Here is a 10320-nt window from a genome sequence, read left to right as displayed (position 1 = left end):
TAGATGAGTGTATCATGAATGTATCAAGATTGTAGGATGTATCGAGAGTGTATCACTTCTCTCTTCCTTGAGTGCTTATTTACTTGATTAACTTTGTTAATTGCATTGGTACTTCCATATGGCCTTCATGGTTTTGTAAACATCAAAATAACAATATGATTCTCAACTAAATTGGGATTTAATATCCGAGTTAGAATGAAATTTGGTGATCTCCAGATACGTTTTTACTTTCCAATCAAGGCCTACAAATTACTTGCTTTGCCCCACTCTTCTGTGTCTTTTTCCTCATAAGTACAAGATGTAGAAATGCATAATACCTTCAATTATGGCCACCTAACATGGGCAGCACAAAGACTGATAGCTTAGGTAATGTTTTTGGCTGCTTGCATGGTTTAACCTGCCAACATGCAGCTCTTAACATGATATTGCCTTTTTTTCTCCTTTTGCATCCATATTTTTGAGGCTGGTTATTTTCTATTCTTTGTAACACTGAGTAAACTATTTACTATATTATGCAATTTCGTTGCCTGGGATCCTTGATCTGTCAATAGCAATTTAGATGACTTTTTTGTGATTTTTTTTCAAAGTCCTTCCACAGAAGTTTTAGCATTTTACATGATGCAATTGTTTGAAATCAAGGTTTGAAGTTTTGTCTGAAATCAACTTCTTTTGGTTGAGACTGAAATGAAATTGAGGTCCTCTTTTGGGTAGTTAGGTTCAGCAATCTTGGTCCAGCTTGAATAGTTTCAGCTAGTTTCAGTTGCAAGTGGCCAAAATTAGTGGTAGATGCTTTTCAAGTTCCATTTTGCTGTTTATTTTCATTTTGGATTTTTCTGTTTACGTACATAGGCTATAATGTACGGTATCATTTCAATAGTTTTTCTTTCTTTTCCTTAAGTTAAAGAGGGAATAGACGATAAACATATCTCTTGACGGGTCAAGGCTTCAAAAAGATGCTTCTTCCGCAATCTATAAGGACTAATGTGAACACCAAGTACAAGAACTTTAACATGAATGACAATACTTTGCAAAATAAAGTTTAATAGTAGCCACTTGACCTTTAAATTTGAGAAAGAAATGTAAATCTAATATATCAGTGAGTTCTATTCAGAAATGAAAGAAAGATGTGCATATAGGCATTAAAAAAGCTTCAAATTGATAAATATTATGAATTTTAAACAATTGATGTTTAATAAGTATATTACCAATATTTAGTGAGTTTTACTTACGTCCAATGTTATCTTCAACTAAACTGGTCGAAAGTACATAGACAAAGAACTTATATACAAAATTCTCTAAAATCTTTTATAACTGCAAAAAAATTCCATGGACCTAACAAAATTGGAATCCAGTTCTTAGACCTTGTTTGAAATTTGTTTACTAATTACAATTTTTGCTTTCAATTGAGATAGTATTTATTCTATTAATGGGCTTTACATTGCCTAACACTTTCTTATCTTTTTCAGAGACAACATTAGCTTTGCTTCGACATCCAGATTGTTGTATTTCTGCCTACTCATTGTAAGCAATGGTTTTATCTTCTTGAATCATTTCTAGAATTTTATCCCCGTTATTGCATATTGCTATTAGTCTTTGGGCGTTGATCTATTAACATTAGTATGAATTTAGATGTCTACATCAAGGTTCGCCATCTCGGTACCGGACCCCGTACCGGTGCCACACTAGTACAATGTCGATATCGTACAAATTTTTTTGGGTGTACGAGTGTTGGTACGTCACCATACTAGGTGCCAGTACGAATCGATATGGTACTGTATGCTCCGTATGGCCGGTTCAGGCGATACGGCGTACTTGGTCTACGTACTACTAATGTACCTATTGATTACTATTGTAGGAACTAACACTGTATATACTCACTGACCATATCTAAAGATGATTGAAAATTTCTGGTAAAATTTGCCCTTGATTTACATGATATTAGAAGCTACTTCGTGATGAATTGAAATACTTTGACTTTTAATTTCAATTATTTTAAAATCATAAACTATGAATCTCACAAATCACGTCATTTGTTTTAATGACATCATGAGAATGCATATGAAACCATCAAATTGATGTTAAGACCATCTAATGTCAATATTACTTTTTGATTTGTACATAACCTTAATTTTATAGTTTAGCGATATTTTTTTCTACCTAGTTCATTTGTTATCTTTTAGTTTCAACACTTATCTATTAATTAGTTATAATGCTGCCAGATTTTTGCGTACATGCCATCTCTATTGATGTGCATATGCTTGTTTGATGCACATGCATATTTGTTAATTTGCACATGCAAGATTAAGAGTGTGAATGCATTTTTTTTTCCTATATTGGAGTTTGGCAATTTGAATCTCATGTAGTGAATAGATGCTGGATTTAGAATACGAATACAAGGTAAGAATTAATTTCCTATAATGCTCCATATTAATTTAAGGCATTGAAACTTCCAATTGTAATTTCTATGACTCAGAAAATGATATTCATTGTAAGTTGTAAAGTTTTTCATTGTGCCTTACGAATAAAGAGTCACCTCTGGGTAAGCATTTGGTTTTGATTATCTGCTGTTTTTTTTCATGCAGAAATAAAGTAAAGATATTCTTAACTGCACTGTTTAACTGTTGTTAAGCATCAGGATCATTCTTTTCTTCAATGATGCAAATTTCTTGAACAATTCATCCTGGCAATGATGGTTTTATTGTGAAACTTTTTTCCGATGTTGCTGCTTAAAGCATTGCGATAGCCTGAATATGACTATCTGATTGGAATTTTGAAGGTGGATGTAAAACGGACTATAGAAGATGGGGAGAACGTTTCAATAACTTTCAATTGAGGGAGGGTAAATTTGATGAAGAGACACTTGTCATGTAAACATTTAGAGGGAAAAACGCCAGCCAGAGATCAAAGGGTTTCAGCAATGAGTATATTGTGGTATGTATAGCTCTTAAATTAGCTTTGCTTGCATGCTATTAATCTTTTTTGCATAAGTCTGTGATCTTATGTTTGAGAGGGACGTTGTTCTCTATTATATATTTTTCTATAAAGTAATAATTGTACATGAAGGAGGATGTGTATTTGGACCAGATTTTGATAAATGTTATGTTGTCTCTACTTGCAGTGTTTGTTTTGTGAATGATATTAGTGACAGGAGTATGTTGTAATTATATTTTATGCTTTGATTAATTAAAAATAACATAAATCTGGACCTAATTTAATTGAACAAAAGCAGGAACTCTTGACTGTTTGTGTGTTATTAGTTTTGAAATGTAGTTTTATACAGATTTAACTAATATCAAAGTTGGTATCCATGGGAGCATTGGTGCTTATTCCAGAATTATGATGAAAACAATAGAGCACAAATAAAGGTAAAAGAAGAAAAGTGACAATCTGCATCCTTAGGGATGTAAATGAGACTAGGTCGAGCAAGGGGTATTAGTTTGCTAGCGACATCTTCAGGTCATCTTTTTTTCTTTGCTTCTTGAACATATCTGCAGTCTAATTGTCTTTGGAACATAAAAGCTATTTGGAAATGCTATTTTAAATAATCAAGAGAAGCTGGTCATGAAATGGTGGGCAGAATTTTTTGCAACATACCACTAAATTAAGAGGCAGATTGTAGGTCCAACTCTTATAATGATGCAACTGTGACCACTCAGATTCGAGAGAACTCTAAAATCTATTGTTGTTACTATTATTGTCCTGCTTAGATTCGATCACAAGCTTCTCATTTGGAGGCAAAAACTTGGTGTTTATCCTGCATGATAGTTTTTTGTATTTTCTATTTCTACAATTATGTCCAACTATATGTAGGATTTATTGAATAAAATCAGAATTGCACCAATTGGGAGTAAGTCTATAGTGAAGCTATGTGTTGTTTGGAGGTTAAGAGCTTAAAGAGGCCTTTTGGGACACTCTCCGTACTCCCATCAATAAAAAATAAAAATTGATACGGAGCTGTTTCATAAATGAGATTGTCATGAGAGAGATGAATGACTAAAGCATTCTACCAATACTGTGAAGTAGGATTTTTCCGTTTCCTGGGTGCTACATTTTTAAAGAACATTGATTAATTGAGATTTGTTCATCACTTCCCCTTATTTCTGAAAATAACCGTACGATAGTTAAAAGATGCATGTAATGCTTTTTGGTGGACTTCTCTTAGAAGGGTTCAAGCTCAAGAGATGAATGGATTTTTTTGCTTAGTTGAATGTGCTTATTGAGCATGGCATTCATTTATAGGAAGATATGAAATAAAGTTGTTCCAAGGAGGCCAACTGACCGAACGGGGTGGTTCGGGTTGTATCAAACTGAAATAGTCAATTGGAATGTTTTAGGTGGTCCGGTTTGTTCACCCTTTAGAGCTCCAAAGCCCACCCCCCACCCCCTGATGCCTCTAAGTCTTCTCCCTCTCTCCCTTGCTCCCCTACCACCCATCCGCCATGCTCTCTGAGGTCCTCTCTGGCCGTTTTTCTCTCATCTCTCTCTCTCTTGCAATCCTGCTTGAGCAGTCGCATCAGCTTCCTCCACGACCCCTTTGTCTCCACCTACGTCACCATTGCTGCCGCCGTCGTTGCTCTTCTCTACATGCTCATTGGCCTTTATTCGGATTGTTTCTCCTTCCCCTTCTCCGCTCCACAATGTCCATGCTAACCCTCCCTCCATGTGATCACCCTCCAACAGCCTCTAACCCTACTCCCATGTCGCCACCTCTCCACTTCTACAGCCCCTCGGCCTCCTTGATGCCCGCTCGGAGCATGTTCGATGAAACACCTTAGAGGTGAGGAATTTCAAGGGTGCCTAGGTAAGCCCTTCACCTTTCTCCTCTCTCTCTCTCCTCTCCTCTCTCTCTCTTCCTCCGTGTTTCTCTCTTGATCTGCTTCTCTCTTCCTCCCTCTCCTTGTTTCGGTATGCCTAGCATGGTATGGTGCGGACTCATCTCATACTATACTGAACCGTTGCCGGCTGGTCCAACCTCCGATAGTGGGTTGGTGAACTTGGTTGCGACTGATATGAAGGCTTCAATATAAATTACAATCCTTATGAATGGTTAGATGCATCTATGAACAAGTTAAACTCAACAAAGTAAAAGGAAAAAGGTTTTGAGCTTCACATGAACTGCTAGATTTTAAACTTTGATGAAGGATATTTTCATGAAAATGATGTGGAAGTTTTGAAAGGTTAAGTTGTGTGGGCAAGTTGTCAAGAAATTTTCCATCTCCTATTATTTTAGTCGTTTCAATATGGCCATGACTCAGCCATGGACAGCAATGTTATATAGAAGATGCATAATTTTATTGTCTCCAATAGAAGATTAACGGAAAGTTTCTCCATGTACAATAAATATTTGCAATCCAGCACTTTGTCCTTTCTCTATCTTCTAATGGTCTTTGGTCATATCTAATCATTGTTGAACCTTAATTGTCACAAGTAATGGACATTACTAATCTGGATTTAGAAAACAAAATATTGCTCATAAAACTTTCAATCAACTTTTAAAATAACGTACTATAAAGCCAAATCTAGGATTTGTTTGATCTATGAAGCAAAATAGTGATCGCAAATACATAAGTAGTTGCTAATACTACTGTTGGAGTCAAATAGAGTTTTGAGGGTGTCATAATGGTCTGTCTGGTCTGGGGGTATTTTTGTTCCCAATTTGATTCTCTATATTTCTCTGTGAGATTAATTGCTTTGCTTCCATGAGCTTTCATTCTGCTTCTGAAGCTTCAACTGTTCTAAAACACTCGCACATGGAGATGGCCACGTTCCACTCGAAAATATACTTTCACTATTGAGAGAATTGTGGTCGGTAAGAAGATTAGGATCTCGTGTTGTTATTTCAGTCAGGTTGAGCCGACTCACTTTTTGAAGAAAGAAAACTACCTATCATTCAGTTCCGCAGGGCAGAAATTGTTTGGACATTGACTTGGTATTCCACTTCTGATCAGGTTGGGGCAGATTTTGGGTCATTTCGTCTCTTGGTCATATTTGTATTAGTAGTTATGCATAGGGAATTTTTGGAAAAGAGACATGAGGTTTCAGAGGTTTGACTTTTTGAGGCATGAAGCTTCTCAATGTGAACTCGAGAGGCATTGAAGGGGCTATTTTTTTCTGCTGTTTCTTTCTCTAGAGCTGCTGTTCTCTCAGTAAGGGTTTCAAGTTTTGGAAATGAGGGTTTTGTGGAGTTGACCTGCAGCACCTTAGGATCCCTTGTCGCTGCTCGCATGAGAGTTCTTCCATTCTGCCACTATTTCTTTCTTTTCTGAGATGTCAAGCTCCATATTTCAGGTGTTTTCTTATTTCCAAGGAATACCTGATCTTTGTGCTCTAAAGTTGATATTGATTGCTATTACTAGTTGGAAGTTTTTTTCTTTGTTGTTTGGGATTAGTTCTGTGCCTATATTGAGATGTGATTTCATGAAGTAGCTCCTTGCTTATCTATTGTTTGGTGGATAATCTATATATTAGCAGTAGAATTTATTTTATGCTAGCAGTTTACTTCACCATGATTCTGTCTAAATTGTATAAATAGGTTTGGTGGATTTTATTGCTGGTCAGTCTAACTCGTGACTAGTCTTGACGGCCATGCTAGCTCCTCACAGATGGTCTATGTACACAATTTGGCTGTGGAGTGGCAAAATGTAGTGTGTCATCATGCTCTTAGTTCAGGGTTGCATGTCATATATCAGGAATCTTCATCTATTATTTTTGACACTTGTTTCTTGGAATGGATTCGTGACGTTGAGCTCCTCAATGAGAAGTACACTAAGCTTTTAAAGTCAGCACTTTGGTCGATGGAGGAAAAACTTTTCTTTAGACATTTGTCATTATGGAAGCGAAATGATTGATGCTTAATTTCATTAGTAACTCCGAACAACCATCAGGCATTTTAAATAGTTCGATCCTTTTATTGTAATGGCAACCAACCATGAGAAGACACTTCATGGATGCTTTTCAAATGTTGGTCATGTATGAGACATACTCCAACTTATGTGACTGAAACAAATGATATCCATAATTTTCATTTCAAAAAGTTTATTTTTATCTAATTTGCTTTTGGGGTTACGTTCATATTTGAGTTTTTAGTGTTTCATGCAATTCATTAGTAATGCATATTACATATTGCATATGTGGCAATTAACTCGAATGAACAGAAATTTGATCTCACAAATAGGAATCTAGCTCATTTCACTAAATCTAGAGGTCTTGGTTTGGATTCAAAATATGATCATTTTCAAATAAATTCTAGCAAGGTTATTTGGTTATGAGGCACCATTTATAATGTTATAGTGAGTACCACCTCATCTTCTGCACTATATTGTGTACTAAATTACCTGCTTAATTTTGTTACTGTATTTTAAACACATCAAATTTTTTCCACAAAGTGTATATTATGCTATACTTATATCAATGTGTAAAATCTTCATGATCTCACAACCGTCATTCTTATAGTACAACGTTTAGTAGCTTCATACCTAGATAATGACAATGTTTTCCTTGGTCACAATTTTGTATGTTTCTTTCTCTGATTCCTCACTCCATATTTAGATTACAATTCTGGTTGCTGCTGAGGGTGTATATAAGCTACCTGTTATTAATGGGAGTGCAGACTTGAAGGAGGCACTGCAAAAGCTGGCATCTATACCTTCCCGCCAAACTCTGGTATTACAAATATTTATACATTGGAAATTGCTTTATAAGTGGTGAAGGAAACAGAATTTTGTTATCTTAATCCAGCGATTCAAATATAATATTTGTGAACCATTAAATGCAGGCTGTCGAGGTGCTGTGGACCCCAGAATGAAACTGGCACACTTTCAGAGGGGAGCTGCTTGAAGACTACCCCCTCTTGAGGCCGTTGTAAGGGGAATTATTTGTTCTGTCTGTAAGGTGCTCTGAGCTGCTCTTTATAGCCATGTGGTTCATGTAAACAAAAAATGTTAATAGATAAGCATGCCCAAATTCTAGGATATGCAGTCTCACAAAATGGAGGATTTTTCTAATAGAGGACCTGTAGAACTCTTGCGACAGTCATTTGTTACAATATGTTAGGTTTTGGAGCACTGCTAGCATACCAGTAATATGTGAGTGTAGTTATTCATATTCTTGGCTTGGTTTTGTTGATTCTAATCTCAGCAGCAATGGCAAACACAGGGCAACCTGTGGATATAGTTTCTTTAGTCTGTTGGGTTAGAAAGATGTGCATGAAAAACTCTTGGTTGAGGATGATTTGTTTTTAGATGAAGGCTTGTGGGACAACTGGGGGCATGTCAACTTTTGTTTCTTGTTTTGGAACGATAGGCATGTGGCAATCTTCAAATTGGGTACACTCAGTGTTCCAGCAATTGGTCATATATTTGAGTTACAGCATAAAGCAGCAAATGTTGAATCAACGCTAGGATGGCAACCAGCTGGGTTTTGGGTGACGTGTTGTGAATGTTGGGCAGATAATGAGAGGCACCACCTTCACAGCGCCATATTTGTGATCCAGATCGTTTTTTTTTTTCTATTATTTTTGGTGTTTATGGACCAGGAGCTTGCAAGCCGCTCACCATACCCTTTCCATGAACCGGCAGTCTTGCAAAAAGCAGTAGACCTTTTCAGCCTCTTTAGTTTTGTTTTGTCAAATTACACTTGTCTTCTACTGCAGCATGGCACGTGCATTGCATCTCTAGGGATACGAGTACATGCGAATTCAGTAAATGAGGCTTTTTAAAAAAAATTAAAATTTTAATAAGTATAAAATATTAAAAAAATGATATGAAAATAGATAGTTGTCAAGTACACTATTTCAACAATTATGTGTATGAATTTAACAATGATAGGCAAGAAGTCTCTTCAGTTTAAAATAATTGTTGAATGGAAGCGCGGAAAAATTAGCATTCTAAAAGAAGGGTGAGATAATGCTTGGCAATACTGTTTACCATGCCAAGCAAGAGCAGAATAGGAAAAGGTTATCCTATGGCACTTCATGGTCAAGGGAAAGAACGAATTGGGCATTATGGAATTTCACTCCATCTAATTAATAAAAGTCCCATCCCACCATTTCCCCTTCAAGTGAGTACCCAAGAAGCAACTACAACATTGCAGCACAGCAGCCATTCAACACCACCAAAAGTGTTTACCTAATGAGCTACAAAATATTTGAAAATGGTACTGATGATTGCGTATTCTTGGAGTTGTTTTAAAGGAAGCTTGAGGTATTTAAAAGGTAAGAAAGCTTGGAAGTGCATAAAAATATTTGAAAATTTTAGGTGATTTTGCAGCAGAGAAGCCAACTCTAGAATGATATGAGAGTCGATCCCTAGATGCCACATACCCAAACAAAAGACATAATTTTTTAGGATATCAAGAGTCGACCCGAAGTGCAGAAAAGCCGATCTTGGCACATGGGAGTTGATTGGCACAAGTTTAAAAGCTGAATTTATTGAGTGAAGAGTAGATCCTAGAAAGCTATAGGGTGAAAATAGAAGGGGCTAAAATATTGGTATTTAGGAGTGGATCTCTATAGGTCAGGAGTTAATCCTATAGGTCAAGAGTCGACCTCTGTAAGCTATGAGTCAACCCTAAGAAGCCAAGAGTTCAACCCTTGATGGCCACAAGGTGAAGATAGAAGTCTATGATTTTTAGTTGTTTTAGGAGTTGATCCCAACTAAGCAAGAGTTGGCCCCAGCCTATCAGTGCTTGACCCAAGTGACTAGGAGTCAACACCCTTGTGCATGACTGCTTCAATAGCTAGCTTCCAGCGAGCATAGTTTACTTTTAATGGCTTAAAATGACTGGTTTATCTCTCTAACGGCCAAAAGAGCTTCTCCAACCATTCTTGAAGATATAACGCTTCCAAAAATCAAGAAAGAAAATAGAGAAAAGAGGAGACAAGTCATTACATTAAAGAACATTTAATACAAGAGCAACCACCATTTCTAGAGCATAACTTGAGCATCGACCAAGAGAAGCGATAATTCAAGGCTTCCCTCGAATTCAAAGTGCATCAAAAGGGTTCGATTCAGCTCATTCAAGGAGCATCAAGTTTGTAAAAGTTTCTTTTCAATCTTGTATTGAGGTGTCAAGTTTCAAAGGGCATTGAAACTTGGAATAGATTGATCCATGCTTTGAAATGGGGTGTAAACTAGCTTGGGGATAGTTAAGGGTGATTGGTGGGTGAGGAACCAACATTGGTGTATTAGTTGGATGAACGAATAGTGGATTGAATTTCCAAGAAGGGAGCCTTGGGGATAGGTTGTAGGAGTTGGGTTTGGTTCTAAACCTCCATAAAGATTATTGTGTTTGTTGTGCTTATGCATGCTTTAATTATTTGCA

At 36.6% G+C, this 10320-nt stretch overlaps 1 long non-coding RNA gene across 1 annotated transcript; it reads left to right on the top strand.

The window, feature by feature from the left end:
* The first annotated feature begins 1417 nt into the window (after positions 1–1417).
* Positions 1418–8130, top strand: LOC103724067. Its single transcript, XR_005512182.1, has 4 exons — positions 1418–1521; positions 2777–2931; positions 7549–7662; positions 7775–8130. It is a non-coding gene; the product is annotated as an uncharacterized LOC103724067 (long non-coding RNA).
* Positions 8131–10320: the final 2190 nt, after the last annotated feature.

The sequence above is a fragment of the Phoenix dactylifera genome, chromosome 6 (genome assembly GCF_009389715.1).
Source record: "Phoenix dactylifera cultivar Barhee BC4 chromosome 6, palm_55x_up_171113_PBpolish2nd_filt_p, whole genome shotgun sequence".
NCBI lineage: Eukaryota > Viridiplantae > Streptophyta > Magnoliopsida > Arecales > Arecaceae > Phoenix > Phoenix dactylifera.
The sequence above is the reverse complement of the archived record's forward strand: the minus strand, read 5'-3'. Positions and strand labels throughout refer to the sequence as shown.